The following is an 18,238-nucleotide window of genomic DNA, read 5'->3' as shown; positions in this document are numbered from 1 at the left end:
CTTAGGAAAATTGTCTTTATCTTCCTAAGAGTATAATCAAAATGAAAATGCATAAAATGGCTTGTTTATCTAAAAACTTTTAAAAAATTAAGAGGAAAGACATGTCAGCAAAGATGGTTACATGTATTCAGTTTTGACAGAAGGATCCTTTTTCTTCGTAAAGGCCTTACATAAAACTTTGCAATGTATTATTAGCCTCTGCAACTCTCTGTTGTATATCCTTTCTTGCCTTCTCTTATATTACAGAGATAAAGATTTTGTGCAAGAGAACTGCTGAGATTTTATAATGCCAACTACAGCAAAACAGAAATTGAGAAAAGAAAAGAAAAGGCAGGGCACTATACGGCAAGTAGTCACTTGAGGCCAATAAATTATGACTACAACTATAGTCAGTATCATTTAAGTAGTCTTTAGTTTCTGATGATAAAGCACAAGCTTATCACAGTGCTGACAACTGCCATCCCCTATGGCCCCAGCTTACAGCTTGTCCATTTGTTACCCAGCCAGCCACAGTGAATTTAATATAATCCAATAAACAATCATGATAGTCAGAAGCAGAAATGGACTCAAACTTAACCCAGCAGAAAAGATTACCATCCAGACAGGGCAAAGTAATGAGAAAAATTGATGCGAAGTCTCCTGGTCATGCATCATGTAGCTATTAAACATGTCAATAGTTGACTGCAGCAGAGAGAACTAATATGATCCACGGGTGAAGACTAACCAAGAGGGCAACACGTCTGTAGTGAACATCTATAGGACACAGCTCTCAGTGCCACTACTTTTGGTAGCTGAGCTCGTAAAGACAGCAGCAACACCAATTCAAATGTATAATTAAGCCTTGTGATAGTTTCATTCCATGAAGTTATACTACTTATGTTATTTTGCTATGATGACAGATTTTTTTCAGTTAGGGACATGTTTGAATAATATATTATAAATCATACAATCATATAATACAGTCCATTCTAAAACCAAATCATACAATTTTGTGTGATCTTCTGCATAATTCAGATCATAAATTGTCACACACTATTTCCTGCATTGAACTCATTGCTTCTGGTTGAATTACTGCATGTCTTTCAGAAGGTTATCCACCTAAGCTGTCCTCATATCATATTTTTGTTGGAAGCACATTCATAATGCACATTGTTGGTGCATTAGGTCCATATTTGTGTGTATGCAATTGGCTACTTTATTTTTTTCCCATAATCATAACCCAATGGCATTAAATATGACAGGGTAGTGCAATATAAGTGGGAGGTTCAAGTGTCTATTGTGAAGAATTTTCTCAGTTCCATGATAGACATTCTGGGAAGATGAAAGACCTTCAAATATCTGGTGTGAAAATTATGTGAATTACTGTAATATGAGATGGATGACCCAAATTCAAGTCTCTATGTCCCTTCCTAGCAGAGTGTTCAATCGTTGTTCAGCTGATGTGTGTTGCAGGGGTGAGGGAGAAGCAAAGAGAAAAGTTTGCTTATCTATATTTCTCTCAAATTTCAGGAAGGTTTAAAAAAACACCCAAATGCTAACAATATTAAATCCTTTCTTTCTAGCCAACTATCACTATATTATAATAAAATGTATTAATAGTATGGATTAGTAGGTAAATATATGCATGTGTATATATTTATGTATTTATAAATAACTCCACCTGCAAAGTTTCTAAAATAATTACTGTGCCATGGCCTGCTGTTTGAGACATAAACTGTCAATCAAGCAACACCTCATTAAGAACTTTCTTCCTACAGTTCCTGTAACGGGTCATCAAAATATTGCCTTTGAGATTGCTCTGTGGCTCATTCTTTGTAATAAATATACCCAGTGATTTCTATCTGCTGCATTAAGCCCACTGTATCAGCACATTGCCTGGAGAGGCTGATAGACCATGTGTAGGCTTTTATTTTTTAAGACCTATTTACATCTAAAAGATTTTAGATTTTCTACTTTATATCCAGTAGTTACACTGAGATTCCTTCATAAAGAATTGAGGGTTTCATTGTATTTAACACGTCAGAAGCATGTAAGAAGACATGATATAAACTACATACATGAAAAACAGCTAAAACTCCAGAAAGGATGTCTGATCTAATTACAGGTATTATTTAATGCAAGAGCTCAAAAGCCTAATCACACTAGGCTTCTGGTTCTCTGCAGCGTAAGAGTCACCATGCTGCATCAGACTGTCAGTGTGCCCAGAGCGGCAATCTTGACTTCACCTTTGGCTGGTATTGTCTCCTTCATTATTGCAGCTACTGTTGTGGTAGATAATAAATCTACTAAACGGGGGAGAAAAACTATAGAAACAAAATAAAAGCAAACAGAAATATGAAGTCTCTGTTTCTTCCTAGCCTTTAAAATGAAACTCAAAAATTACTCAGTATAGGTTCATTTTTCAAACGGTTTGAGATCAGTAGGCTAGAGTATTAGGTAGCCTAGTTTTGCTGTTTTACTTTGTATTGTTTTCCAGAATTTGGTTCAAGTCATTTCAAATTTTAATTTAAAAAGAAGACAGTATCATGAAGAAAAACAACAACATCTAAATTGAGATACACCAGGAGTATACCATAATTTTGTGATGCAATATAATTTTTTGAAGTCATTCAGAGCTGTCTGTTTTAACTCAAATATTAGTGACATAGTTTTGTTGGCTAATTTGTATCAGTTTGACACACTTAATAAATGAAATAATTGTTTCAGTAATGTTTCTTTGAAGAAGACGAAAATATATAAATATTTTCTTATAAGTGTTCAGAGCAAGTGATCTTAAACTTTCAGCACCTTTCCCAATTTATTTATTTATTTATTTATTTTTTAAGACAGGGAATAAGAAAGGAATTCTTATTAGGAAAGGAATTATAAAACATTCTCTATTTTTTCCTCAATTATCTTCCAATCAATTTCTCTGCAATTACTGATATGTCGAAGGATTTTTTCTATATCTGTCCAATTCGTGTGACAAAGTGCTATAGTATGCTTCTTTTAGTTTGTTTCTTTTTCTGCCCCCTGAATTGTTTAAACTGCTGAGAAGTGTTTCTTGGCAGCAGTTGCTGACAGCAGTTAAAATTTTATAACCTTTACTTATAATTACAAATTGTGCCATGAAGGGAGCAATTGAGAAAAAGTGTTTTTAAATTCACCCTGTAAACTACGAAGTGCTAATATCCCTCAGGAAGGAAATAGTGGGATTCCTTGTTTATTATAATTACAAGCCATTAGAAAGTTTGTATTTTTCAAAACCAGTTGTACATTGCTGTTTTGACGCATAAGAAAACACTTCCTAAAACATTTATATTTATTAATTTTGTTAGCTAATTTAATTTATTTAATTTATTTATTTACTTATTTTAACAATGAAGCAAAACATTTTGATCTACATCTAATGCTTGATAAATTAATTTGATATATTTATTTTTTTAAATCCAGTTTGATCATAGCAGTGGTATTATGAACTGAAAAATTACACCAGCTATATATTTAAAAAATAATCCTCTTGTATGTAGGAATATTTTGACAATAACTTTTGTGTTACAGTAGAGAGTGACTCATGACAATAAATTTTCGGTCAATTTAATTTAATTTGTATGTTCTTGTATTAGAAAGAAAGTCAAGACACACATCGATACTTATAAAATTGTGATTTATTTTTTTTTGGAGGTTGGGAGGGCGAAGAAGGGAGGTTCTACTTCCACACAATTTTCATTAAAATGACTGTAAGACCTAATGATATTGTCAGCTTTCAAAAATTTGGAACTACAATAAAATCTATAGTAATTTTACAGGACAGTTCTGCAGTACCCAAGAAAGATTTCTTCTAGGAGTTTGTGGTGTGCTTTATTCCAAGGAAAACTTAGCATGCTGTATATTATTATAAATTTTAAATACAAACAAAAATAGATTTTAAAATGTCTTAGCAATGTGAAACTCAAAGGAAATAAGAAAATTTAATACTGTTATATAGTTTCACACTGTAGATTTTATTCTTGATTTGGTATTGTAATAATATGTTAAAAACTTGTAATTGCACTCAGGGAGATAAATTGTGCTTGTGGAAGAATGTGGGCAGTATGTATGAGAAGGAATATTTCTGGCACACTAGCTGTGCCTTCTATCATTGAACGTGCTGGACTGTGACCCCAAACCTACTGTCTGATGAACTGCTTTCACAGTTTTGAAAGATTCTCAAAGAAACTATACAAAGAACTCAGATTTCTGTTCTGTTATTAAACTGAAATAAATTAAATGATGTTTACATTTCATTTCATCTCATACCTATAATTTGTTTTTAGTAAATAAAAACATGATTCAAGGATGTCATTGTATTGTTTAATTTTGCTTTCAACCATACACAACATTATTTTTTTTTCCTATCTGTGTGTATCCTATGCTTCATCATGGCTCTTCTATCACCTAAATAAGTTCTCTAACCTTAGAGTTACAAAAGGAAAAATCAGTTGATCTTGCTCAGTTTTGTACATTTAACCTCAACTCATTATGAGTCTCACCAAAAAAAAAAAAAAAAAAAAAAAAAAAAGTAATTAGAAAATGTCAGAATCAATTTCTTTTGACACTGGTGTTTTTACCCCCACTTCTTCAGTTAAAATTATAACTTTGCCTTGATTTGCAGATAACATTCATTGCCCTGAGACTAGGTCTCTCAGTGCATACAAATACCCCACCCCCAAAATCTCCAAGGTATGCTTATATTAATGTATTTTTCTTAAATACCGTTTTCTTTGAGTGTACAAAGCATCCTGTTTGTGTTTATTCATGTCAGTTTTGTATTAAACATGTAAGGCGTTATGAAATAACATTTATAATTTACTGTCAAATATGGCAAAACTCAAAATTTGAAATAGAATTAAGCTTCCAGAATCTACTGGCATGGTGAACAATTCCATCTAACTTTAACTTTCTGCATACAATGATAACAAATAAGATTATTTTTCAAAGACAAAACTAGTTATTTAAAATTTTTCTTCAGATGTTTGAGTCCCATATAGAAGTTTAGCAGAGATGGTCATGTCTGTAACCTCTAAGTATATCTACAGATTGTTAGAAATTACAATTGTAATTCAGCCAACAGGATATTTTACTCCTTGAAACAATATTTGGAACATCACACAGACATTACAGGGAGGTTGTGCATATGTTAAGATTTCCTTTTTGGACAAATAGATCTCATAGAATTCAGTACAAAATTATAATAAGTCTCCATTTCTATTTCCTTCTAGTTTCTTAAATGAATATAGAACAGGAAATACATAATTGAAGATCCCAAATAACATACAGTGACATATATTTTTAGTAAACTTAAAAATATATATTTTTAACCATCATGAGTAACTCTTTCATTTGCAATACACACATATTTTTTATGTCTCCTATTGTTGTCCTGGATTATGACAAGCCACTGTCATGTGCAATGTGGTGATCTTTGCATACCAGTAATGTGGTAGCCATACTTCACCTTTATATCACTATTCACAGGTCTAGTTTTCAGTCCCAGAAACAACAGGTTAGTATGTTGCCCAATGACTTCATTTTTAGCCTGAAGTGCAAAACCATTGTCACTTCCAATAATTCACTGCACATCAATTATACTAACAGTAATTCTTTTTATTGAGTTATTTTGATTTGGCCTACATCCCACCTGAATTGGTTTGAAAGACTGGTGAATTTCAGACAGTGAAAAGGTATCCACTTGGACTTAACCCAATACTTTTTTTAAAGTTCGTGGTAGCTTTTCTACTTCACTGATGATTAAATACTTATTACTGGTGGTTTGTTTTCTTACTAAAAATTAAAAATATGTCAGTCTAGTATCTCACCCATTACATCTGCTACAAAATCAAATCCTACCAGCTTCTTATGACTTGAAGTCAACACGATGTAAGATAAGTAAGATGCAATGGTATTCAGGATTTTATATGTTGAAATATTGCCACGTTTCTGTCTTCATCTAAATGCAATGAAAAATTTCAAACAAAAACTTATGGGTAATCACAGGACAGTAGGTAGGCAGCCACATAAATGAAGCATAATTGGCTGACTACAGATTTTAGTCAACAACAAAATGTTTGATAATGTGACCTTTTAAATTAACCCGCTTTAAAGATGTAATCATTCTAAATAGACAGATACAAAGAGGCTTATTAACAACAGGCAAGATGAAAATACAACCCATCAATTACATTTGATGATTACTGAAAAAAAAAAAAAAAAAAAAAAAGGTCAATTTCCAAATAGTCCAGGTAACCACTAAGGCCTTTTGCTTTAGCAGGAACAATTGCTTAATCAACAACACTCAGCTTCTAAAGTTAAATTTTGTTTTTTTTTTGGAATGTGGCTATCTTGCTCTTTCAACAAAAATTCATAGCACCAGGATGATATTAGAGAAAGTTTTCTAATGTTCCTTTAACTTTTTATTTTTTATATATAATTTAAAAAAAATCTAAAAATATTGTTTTTTTATTTTTATTTTGCATGCTAGAAGAGCAATAAAATGCTTTTTACAATTGACTGCACAGTCATCCTCAAATCTTAAAGGAAAATAGACTTTGCTAATTACCTAGTCAATCAGTCACTCACTTTAAACATATGCCATTCACTTTAACAATCAGCCACTTAAAATAGCTCTCAAGTAACAGCAAAACACTTAGAACTGTTGCACAAGTGAAAAAAGGTCACAATGAAGAAGCAACTATACAGTGTATCTTTTTTTTCTTTTTTTTTTTTTTTAATTTTTCCTTAATTTCTCTTATGCCTTTCTACAAGTTAAAGGATACAAGACAATCAAATTCTAAAAGAAAATTTAGTAGCATTTAAATTTATCAGATGGAATTCAACTTGAATGTTGTTTGTTTTTGTTTTTGTTTTTTAATTTTTCTCCTTCTCTGAAGGCTTCTTGACTTCATTTTTGACTGAAGCACAGAGAATGACATTAAAGGATGGAGTTGCAGGTGATTAGCTCAGGAAAAGATGTTGCTTCCACTGCACTGACTCTTTGTGTACTACCCTTTTAAACACTGGATATTCACAAAATGTTTTTCTGGAATAGGAATTAATTTCACTTTACCCTAACAACAAAACATATAGCCTACTCTCATATTTTGTATGAAGATTTCAGTACATATGGAGACTTGCACATCTGCCAGCTTCCAAACAAAGGCTCAGACTATCCACTCTTGCACAGGAATCAAGGTTCATATTTTTGTATTTTGTAAATTTGAGTTTTTAAAAATCAGAGACAGAAGCTGACAGTGTTAAAACACCTAAAGGCACTGCTTGGTCTTCCATCCAAAGGAAAAATAAAAAATAAAGTAAAAATAAAAATAAAATAAAATAAAATAAAATAAAATAAAATAAAATAAAATAAAATAAAATAAAATAAAATAAAATAAAATAAAATAAAAGAGAAGAAGAAAATATAATTTTTTAGGCTTTGCATGAAACATTGCTTTATACTCATTGACTGGCCTCTAAACATGAAAGATCTTGTTGTCCCCAATTAAATATAGGAGATCAAAGAAGCATTGATGTATAACCTGCTGTCTGTCTAACAGTATTTCAAAAGGCAGATCAACTGAAAAGTATATAAAAATGTGCCATAAGTTGCTAGATGGTAGGAATGTAACTTTTTTTTCTTTTAAGAGAGGCAAGTGTGGAATTACAGGTGCTCTTTCCTGACTGCTGTTATCAGACAATTATGCAGACATCATATGGAACATTAAATGACATGAGGCCAAAACACCAGGAATGCAATTGTTCAGAAAGAATTTGTGACAGAAATATCAAATGATCATTTGTCTCCACTAGCATCCACAACAATATGCGTGATACAGTATTTGCTTTATGTGTCCTTATTCGTGACAAATTTTACTTAAAGCAGTGAAAAAATGTAATTAATTTTCAATGGATATTTTAGATTAAAAGTTAATAAGCCATTCTGAGGTACTTTGGTTTTCATTTTCTTTCCTCCTGTCTTTTACCTTTAACCTGAGATTGTCCAATTTTTCTACTACAAGAGATAGAGACACTGGAGAAAAAGAAGTATGGGCATGAATACTGCTGTTTTAAACAACACCCCACACAAATAAAAGTTGCCTAGAATAATATTTTTTCTTAAATTGTGTTTTGTTTAAAACTTTCCATTGCAAAAACTTTTGTTGCTTTTTTTTTTTTTTTCCTTTGACTATCTACACATAACAGATTATCTGCAAATATAATCATTTTGTCGATTTGTTCCTTGCCAGGTTCTTTCACAGGTTACTGGTAGGAGTTAAGTGCTTAACTCCCAGTTTCAAACCCAGTCAGCCTCTGGAGATATGTATATAAAATTGGTACTCAAAGCATGTGTACTACATGCCTAGAATTCAACTTCTGCTTTTTGGAGGAAGTCTGTATACTAACTTTTAGGCCTTCAGTTCTGCATGACTTTGTAGCTTCAATGCTGCAATTTTCTACTAGACTGTTGCTAAAACAAATGATATACATAGCACTAATGGAAAATTTATAACTTTGCCTATGGGATGAACTTATTACTCAGATTTTGTGTTCTTTGCAGTCATCAAATGAATGATGTGTGAGTTTTAAAGGCTCTTCAATGCCAGAGCTACTCTACTATCCCCTGTTGTATAATGCTTTGAGATTTCCATCTGAAAATTGTTATAAAAGTTCTAAATGGTATTGCTGTTATTATTTATTATATATTAAACTAGAGTATACTAGAGTATACTACACGTTACTTTTTTATGCTTGGAAAGGTTAATGTATAGATATCTCATCTTTAAAAATGTAGATACTTGGAAAATTTGCTTTGTGCCCTACTATCCATTTTCATTATTAAAGACAAGGGAGAGGCAAATTCATTTCACTGTTGTATATATTGAATCAGGGATGCTTCTCGGTCCACTTTCTAGATTTCATGCTTACCCAGCTGTAATTACCTGCTTTTTTTTATTCTTTTTTTTGTGCTACCTTTGTGCCAGTCACTAATGGTGCACATCACTGGGCTGTGAGAAACTTAATAGCTTCATATACTTTATTATACTGAGTTGTCTCTATAAACATCTCAAAATCTAAAATTTCAGATAATTGCTTCTCATTAGCAATGTCCTATAAACAGTTTATTTTTTCACCAATACTGAATCTGTATAAATAATGGTTCATCTGTTTACAGGACCAAAGGAAATAACCTACATACTAATAAACACACCCTGGACTATGAAAAGGAAGATGCATGCTAGGAAAAAAAAAATAAAATCAAACATGAAGAGCTATACTGAAATATCTTGCTTGCAAGCAGAACTTCTAAAGAACTCATTAAGAGCTTTAGTTTAAACACAGTCAAGGCCGTAGATATACAGCAATAGAATTTAGGTAGAGTTGCTGTTTTCTGTTTTCACCTCATTTAAAAATAAATAAATAAACAGAAAGATCTTTTTTTTTTTTAGTTTGGCCACATTTACTTCTAGCTATAAATGCAACAACACGTCTTTCAAGGATAAATGTGGAATACGTTAATTCCTTGTACAAAACGAGTCTATGTCATCGATATGGCTTCTAACCACTTATATAATATTAATTGTAATATAAATTGTTGCAGTGCTAACAAATTGTTAGATAGCTGCAATTATGTACAACTCAAGGGTAGAAGTTTCCTAAAACAATATTTGATCTTAGGTTCCACAAATTAACTCCAATAACATGACATGGTGTATATAGGAGTCATATTCAAAGAAAGTCCAGTATTTTCTACAAAAAAAAAAAAAAAAAAAAAAAGTGCTTTCAAGGGCTTAAAATTCAGACAGATGCCATATGAAAATGGTATCAAACAGTAACAAACAGCAAGAACCATATCTGAAAGCAACATTCCTTCAGTTAGTCTGCTAAATTTAAATGGAGGCACCTAAGTTACATAACTCAAAACTCAGGAGCCTCATGAGTCCTCCCTGAAGGCAATAAGAATAGACGCTTTTAGTTCACAGGTTTTAGCTTTGCTTTCTTTGATGAATAGCAAACAATCTTACAGGATCCTTGCTGATTGCAGGCAGAATTACTCAAGTGCGATATTTAAATGCCTTATATAATAGAACTATGAAATTGTTCCACACATGAACTGTTTAAGACATCTGTAATAAGTGCCTGAAATTATTTCTTCTAGTACAATGCAGTTTTAACTACTTTTTTAAATTTAGAAAAATATATGCAATTAAAGTGCAATTACAGAAAAATTGAAGTGCCAGTGCAATTAAAATACATAAAAAGTATAAATGTGTACACAACTCCTTCTAATTTATTTGTCTGTTTCTATATACTGAAGTCTTTCATCTACATAAATTTTTCTCGCCTATATTTTAGGAAGCTTAGCTGGGGTAAAACATCCCTGTACAAGAGAATCATTTAGTATCTTTCTAAAAACAGTTAGATTAACACATATCTTAAAACTGAATATGTAACATCAAGAAAAGCTATAAAATTAGATCAGTCCTGCTACCTAATGTTCAATTAAACCAAAAACAAATTCGCTCAGCATTCTGTTCAGCAGAAAGAAAAGGGACTCAAAATTCTGTCTCATTATGACCGGAAACAGTTTAACTATTTACTTAAGAAAGAGGACAAACAGGACTGAACAAGGTAAAGGTGGACAAATTAGTGTAGTGTACAGAAAAATTTAAGTCCCTTCACCTTTACTCTTAATGCAAGATAGTCAGGGAAACTGAAATGCACAAACTTTATGACTGCTAAAAGGAACTACATTCCCACATGAGTAGCTTTGGGAACTCATTGCCTCAAGGTATCACTGAGGCCAGGGGCTTATCAGGATTGAAAACAGGATTTAACATTTACACAGATAACAAGAATACACAAATGTATAATACTAAGGATTAAGTGTTTGACCATGCACCAATTGAATCAAACAGATTTCCTGAGACTTCAACAGTATGAGATCCAGGCTAGCTAGGAGAGAATTTTGGGAAGGATAAAAAGCCTGGGTTCAGAGTATAAGTATGACTTCAACAATCAGAGATTAGGAAAATACATTTCTGGTAAGGAATCCCAAAACTTCTTGATGGAGGTTTCTCCTCCCTCTTGTATCAGTTTTGGGAAGACATGATCTTGGTCTCTTTCTTTAGGGGTAAGCCTGAAAACTATGAAAAGACTCATTGATAAAATGTAGCAGTTACAGCTGTAATGGAGACAGATCAGTTAATATTTGGTACAGTTAGTTGGCAGTGTCTGCTAACAAAAATTAAAATATGTGATTCTTCTTCTTGTATTTAAGAGAGTGTTGTATGATTTACAATCCAACAGAGAGTAATTAATTTCTGCAAGGAACTCTTCTGTGTCTTGCAGGCAATGTGCTATATACCATATATGTTTCTGCAGTTGCTTTATTAATTATTCTCATTTTTATTGAATAGCAAAATTAATAGAGCATGTTCAGATGGAACCTGCACAGATGACCAGAGCATATTTTAAAGCTGCCCTCAGAAGTCTCACCTGCCCTTTTATTGGAGAGTCAACTAATATTGGTATGCCAATAATTAGATCTGCCTATATGGGTTAAACTTCAAAAAACTTTATTTTGTTTTTGGTCTTGTTTACACTGTGAAACACTGCCTTAGTGATACTACCAAATCTAATCTAACCTACAACTAACCTGATCAAATCTAACCTACAAAAAATAATCTTAAAATCACCTTCTGAAATAATAAATATATATATATATAACTTTCCTTTTCCTGATTATGTCTTCTTGGAAGTCTGGAGGTATGATGTTATAACACACATATGTACAAAATGTTCATTAACAATTTTCACAGCAGAAATTAGTGCTTCTCGGTTTATCAGTAAATAAAATTGAAAGTAACTGTCAGACTGTTGCCACTGCTAGGCAGTCAGAATTATAGTGCTAAGCACTGAATGAAAGAATGTGGTTTTCTATATGGAAGGAAAAAAATAGAACTTATGATCTTAACTGAAATATTTATTTATCAAGAACATAAATGAATATATGTATATTTTCAAACATTAAGTCCTAATGAATACATCCTATACATGTAACTACATTTCACATGTTTACTTGAAGTAAGCTACTGATAAACACAAAGAAACAAGGCAGAATTACTCAGTATAAAAATTTAGTCTAAAAAGATGACTGTCTCTAAACCCTGAAAGTAAATTACATAAGGAAAAAAAAAAAAAATAGAATGCAAAAGCATTTAGTCTTTAAACTTGTTTAATACAGCAGAAATGAAAAACTTGCCTAGGAATAGTTGAATCATCAAGTGAATTTTAAAAAGCGCTGGAGTGGGAAAAAAATATATGTATATTTATATTAGATGGCACACTCAGAAGGTGATATGTCATATCTAAAGATGAAATATCACTTACTGGACAACAACTTGTTTGCTAGCAAGGCAGGGGACTATTATTTTTTTGAAATAATCACAAATAATTATATCTAAAAGCATAAACAGTTCTTCAGATGCTTCACAAAGAGAGTGACAATTTACCATTCAAGCTAAGAGAAAAAATTGCTAGCACTATTTTGAACTTTGTGACCAAATGGTGGTTGTTTCTGGATACCCATGTAAGAGAGTCATTTTTAAATGATTTAATCAGTTTTAGTATTGTTATTGATTGTTGTGACCACACAATCATTGAAATTTCTTGTACTCAAATAGGTTCACTTGAAAACATTGGGAGAAAATTATAATATTTTTTCTATTATACATGGGTAGACACAGTCAGGTAGACATTATCTGGAATGCATTTCAGACGTTAAAGGTGATGTGGGCAATTTCCTTATTTCACACCAAAAGTTGAAATATGTCACTCATATTCCATTGAGCAGTTCATGTGTCATTAAAATGCATGTAATACCACACAAAACTGTGATACCACAAAAAACTGTGATATATGTGTTCAGATGGGAATGACTAACTCATCCTAGGCAAGTTATTCAGATAAATAAACAGCATTTCCACCTTCCCAGTTTTTTGTTTGGTGGTCTTTTTTTCTTTTTCTCTTTTTTCTTTTTGTTTTGTTTTCTTTTGTTTGTTGGTTTGTTTGTTGATGGGTGTGGTTTTTTTTGTTTGTTTTATTTTGTTTTGTTTTTTGGTGAAATGAACCAAAGTGGAATGTTGGAGTGTAGAAGCAAGGGAAACAGCAACTGCAATTTCCCTCGTGTTTTCTGTTTTGTCTGAATTGTTTATACGAGGTGATCATCAACATTTTTGCTTGAGGCAGCATCTTCCAGGCAATGAAAAGAGACGTGCTTGTTTCCTTGAACTTTAAGTGGGATCTTTACCATAGATTGACCAAATTTCAGTTCCAGGCTCTCAAGAAGACTCCAGACAATTGACAAAACTTTCAGACAAAACCCATTTCTTGCTTAATCTGCTTTTAAATAGGTATAAACCTTGATATGAAAAAAAAAAAAAGAATTTTATTTTTTTTTCAGTACTTTTAACAAAATCTGGTTGTTAGCAAGGCACTTGAGGAAATACTAGTATAATGCTATGTACCCTTGTCATAAACATTATGTACTATTACACCATAAACAACATGTGATTGAGCCATATGACAGCTAACAAAGAATACATGATTCTTTTTCAGGTTAATTGTAGAACAGTGAACTAACAATGAGGACCCAGAAAGTGCTAAAGTAGAATGAAAAACAGTTTTCAGTGTACCAGGAAAGATTGGCACAGAGTGAAAGTTTCACAATGAAATTTATATAATGACCATGAGGTATTATTTTGCAAAATGGATAATATGAAGCAAAAAGCTTTAGTGAGAAAATTACATGTATATATTGCAACTACTACAGGTAATGGGACCAGCAAGGTGAAACAGATTTCATGAAAGTTGCATGCTGTTTCTCTACAGATCTTCACTTTTAAAATCTAGCTCACACGTATTTTCCACAAAATTTTATTTGTAGATTTTTTCTCTTCATGTGAATGCTATGCCATGTAAATACTCTTTTACTCCAAGGAATCTGATTTATATCAGATAAATGAAAAATATAGTTTGGTATTGTAGTGTATGCTCATCAATAGTATCTTGAGTTTGGTGGATTTGAGGAGGGAAAGGAGTAATATTTGAACTGATGTTTTTTCAAAGTCTGAGTCCTGGTGATTGCTTACACTGGTAAACCATCAAATATGCTTTACTTTCAACGTTTATCAAATGAAATATGAGGTGTAGGGATACTCCTTGAAACTACTGTGCATTTCAAACCATCACACCTTACAGTCTTTCTTCAAGGTCTTTACTTATGTCGTATATTTATTTATTTATTTATTTATTTATTTATTCATTTATTTTTCCTGCATGGCCTGTCTTATCTAGTTCCCAGCTCTTTTTTCAACTACTCTGGTCAGGATTTTTGATACTGCCTGAATTCTTGGCAGTCCTGAAATCTGTGTAATTGAAAGTAGGTGAGGCATTATGCTGCCCTAGATTGTACAGGAGGGCATTTACAAGTCTTCAATATCACAAGGTTAGAGAAACAGACATATGACTTAAAGATTCCATTCTCTTTCACTGTTTTTTGTCTGTGCTGAACATAAATTGAATGCAGCTGATGCTTAGGCTGACTGAATATAAATTGAAAATAAGGAGTGAAATTTATATTCACAACATGACAATGCAGAAGATCTCACAAGACTGTGAGCATCAGGTTCTGTAGATCTATTATCATATCCAATAGAGTAGTTTATAGACCAGAAGTCAATATTGATTTTCTTCCAAATTCCACTGCCTGTGTCAAAAGTTCATAAGTGTATATTTACAGACAAAATGATGAAATGAAGATTAAGGCCCCTGGAATTCAAATCTTTTTACTTATTCTTTCTAGATAGAATTGATTTTTTATTTTTTAAAACCAGCCATTCCACCAAAAAAAAAAAAAAAAAAAAAAAAGAAGCCTTTCATCTGCTTCATCAGCAGGGAGAGCCTTTTCAGGGTTATGTTGTTTACAGCAGAATGCCAAAGGAAAGAAACCTAAAAAGCAAGCCAGAACCTTTGAAGGACTCTGTCATTTTCTTATAAATCCTGCCCTGAGTGCAAGTGCAAAGTAGCATCACAGAAACAGCAGAGCTTTACATTCTCCATGTAGGCTAAGGATTTTGACCTGAGGCACTTCCCTGAGATCTGATCCATGTGCATCCTCCTTCCTAGAAGAATAATTTAACTGTATACTCTTGTGAATTTCGGTCTATCCGGTATGTCAAATGTGATCTACTGATCAGTAGATCAGTAGTGATCTACTCTCCTCATCTGGAAAACATAGGGTCTCATTCTGATTTATACTGACAGACATTTTATTGTTGTTATGTTGAATCTATGAAAATGAGATTTTATATATACATATTTATAGATACGTATTTGTCGATATATGCATGCACAGGTATACACTCATTAATAATTTAATTGCAAATATTTATTTAATTTAATCATTTTATGTTGTTAAATACCATTAAAATTTATAATTAAAAAATGCAATTTCTATCTACTTAAAGGGAAGATGACTTTAAGTTTTATTTCCTTTCCCTTAAAAATATATCTGTAATTGTCACAATTGTGAGGAAGTTTTAGCCTTGATCAAAATATCTGACTGCATTGCCAGCTAAATTTGTTCTTTATATAAAATGCTGGACTTACATCTACACTGAAGATAGGTGTCATATACTGTTTATTTAAAGTCTTGTAGATGAGGCATTTGTTTTTCCACTGAGATCATAGTCAATGCAAGTGGATAGAAAACATCAGAAGTAGAATACAAATATTTATTTGTGTTTGAGTTTCTAACTCAGGCCTCAAGTTCTCAGTTCAGAACTTAGTCAAAAAGAATTTTCCAAGTTTCTCTGAGAAACTTTTTATAGCCCCCTTCCAGAGCACTTCTTTCAGTCTGTTATTGTCACAGTTGTTTCTTCCTTTGTTAAGAGTATAAGGTAAATTTCTGAATCTTATCACATGTTATACTGAATTCACAGCTACATAAAATATTATATAATATTTAAAGTCTGTTTATTTAAATATTTTATAAAGGTTAGAAAGCTTTTTCCTCTTGCTGAAACTGAAAGCAAAGAACATATTATTAGATTACAGTACAGCTTTCATATATATTCATATATATATTCAACGCTTTGGTTCCTGAAGCTTTTATTTTTAATTGATTTTAAATTTGAAAACTTTTAAGTATTTTGAATGTTGGCAAGTATGCTAACTTAGCCCTTATCATAAAATAAGCAAATACTTTATGTTTTGATTTCTGTTATCCTTATGTATTATCTTATGTTTTCTACTTGCAGTAATTCAATGGGTAAGGCATTTGATGCTGCTTTTAACTGTGGTGCTGAAAGGGTGTACCTCTATCTCTGCCTTCTTAACTGGTACAAGATAGAGGACTTGGTCCAACATTCATTACATAGTCCCCCTGATTTCACTGGATTTTGGAAAATGCCTTAAGTGAGCTATACATTTCTGATTCACTCAGGAAATTAGCCACCAAACCCCATCACAAGACATGACCTCATCTTTATAATTAAGATTGGACAATTTGTTTCAGTAATGGGTATAATGGCACAAATCCAAAAGAGGGGGGGGGGGAGGGATGTAAAAAATCTTGTCTGTTATTTTTGTTAACCCAGGAATAATATAAGCTTTGTACAATGTACAAAGCCTTACTAAGGAGCAATTCCTAAGCTGCTAAAGATGAACTCTGCTCACTGCAATAGGCAGACATGTCTCACTGAGATCAATGAGTGTAGTTCATGCATGTCTGAATTTAAAATTTCTTCTAGACAATATTGTTTTATTTATTTATTTATTTTCTCTAGTGAACAGTCTCTCAAATTATTTTCCTTTCAACTCATTAAATTAAATTGCTTTTTTATTAGAATTTCAATATCAATACTTCATTTTCTCAGCTGAAGTTTTAAATAGTGAGACCTTTCATACTGTAAGCATTTTGGGGCAAGCATTTTCTTTTACTGTTCATTCAGTGCTCAGGGGTATATTCTTTCTTAGATCCACAGTGTGAATATTCTAAATGTCTAAATGTCTAATCTCAACAGGCCAAATGGGAGGACTATATTCAACAAAAAATGTCTTGAAGTAAGACCTGCAACCCCAGTTGCATTTAGAAGATTTCACTACACTCCAGCAGAAAGTCACAAACCTTTCCCATTTATTTACTGACCATGAAATAAATATCAAAGGGAACATTTAAGTCTTCATTTTTATATACCTTCAGATTTAAACGTAATGCCCTCCTAAACAATGTGCCTGAGAAGTTATATGGTTTGTCTCTTTATCAGCAATGGAATTTATATATTCATCATAGTACACCAGCTTTTTGAGATCTTTACAGTCGTATAAATCTGAGCTGTCACTCGTCTGACAAGTAAATTGTATCCAATAATTTATCTAACTAATGTTGGCAGATTTTTTGAATAAATTGGTCATGCATATATAAATATATGGATAAACACATATAAATGTATATAATATTTATCAAACTCCTGCTGTTGTTCAGTCACTACCCACAGGTACTAGACCCTACTGCCATACAGAGTTGCAAGCTCATTTTAATGACATTTTGTCTATGGAACAAGAGAAGGAATCTGCTAGTGATTCAATATGACCGCCATGTAAGGAATTGATTTTTTTTAAAGTTTTATTTTGGGAAATAGCATGTTCAGGAAAGATGATGATGGCCGAATTACATCATAATGTAAATTTATCTACAGCTTTGACATTTTAAGCAAACTGATGAATTCCATATGAATTGGACCCTACAGCTGTAATGAGCCATAGATATAAGTAGATTAGATTATTCTCTTTGAAACAATACATCTGCCTCAAATATGAACAATTGCAGTTAATTTAATGTTTTCACACAGAAAAAAAAAAAAAAAAAAGTCCTCATTTTATCTGTAGACTCAGGTTTTGTAATGACCCTTAAACCTTGGATGGATAGCTAAATTTTGCATCAGAAACCAGCAGCACAAATTCATTTTTATTGTTATCAGTTCACATCAGAAACAATGGATCATGAAAATAGAGTGAGAATTTTTAATGCATACTTTTGTTTGTACTCACTGTATGACACACTTTGACCTAACATTCATATAAACATTTTTTAAAATAGATAGAAACACTTTTTTTTTTTTTTTTGAGAGAGAGAGAGAAAAAAATAGGCATTAAGGATAAG

Source organism: Anas platyrhynchos, chromosome 2 (assembly GCF_047663525.1).
Source record: "Anas platyrhynchos isolate ZD024472 breed Pekin duck chromosome 2, IASCAAS_PekinDuck_T2T, whole genome shotgun sequence".
Taxonomy (NCBI): Eukaryota; Metazoa; Chordata; class Aves; order Anseriformes; family Anatidae; genus Anas; species Anas platyrhynchos.
This window is presented reverse-complemented; position numbering follows the sequence as displayed.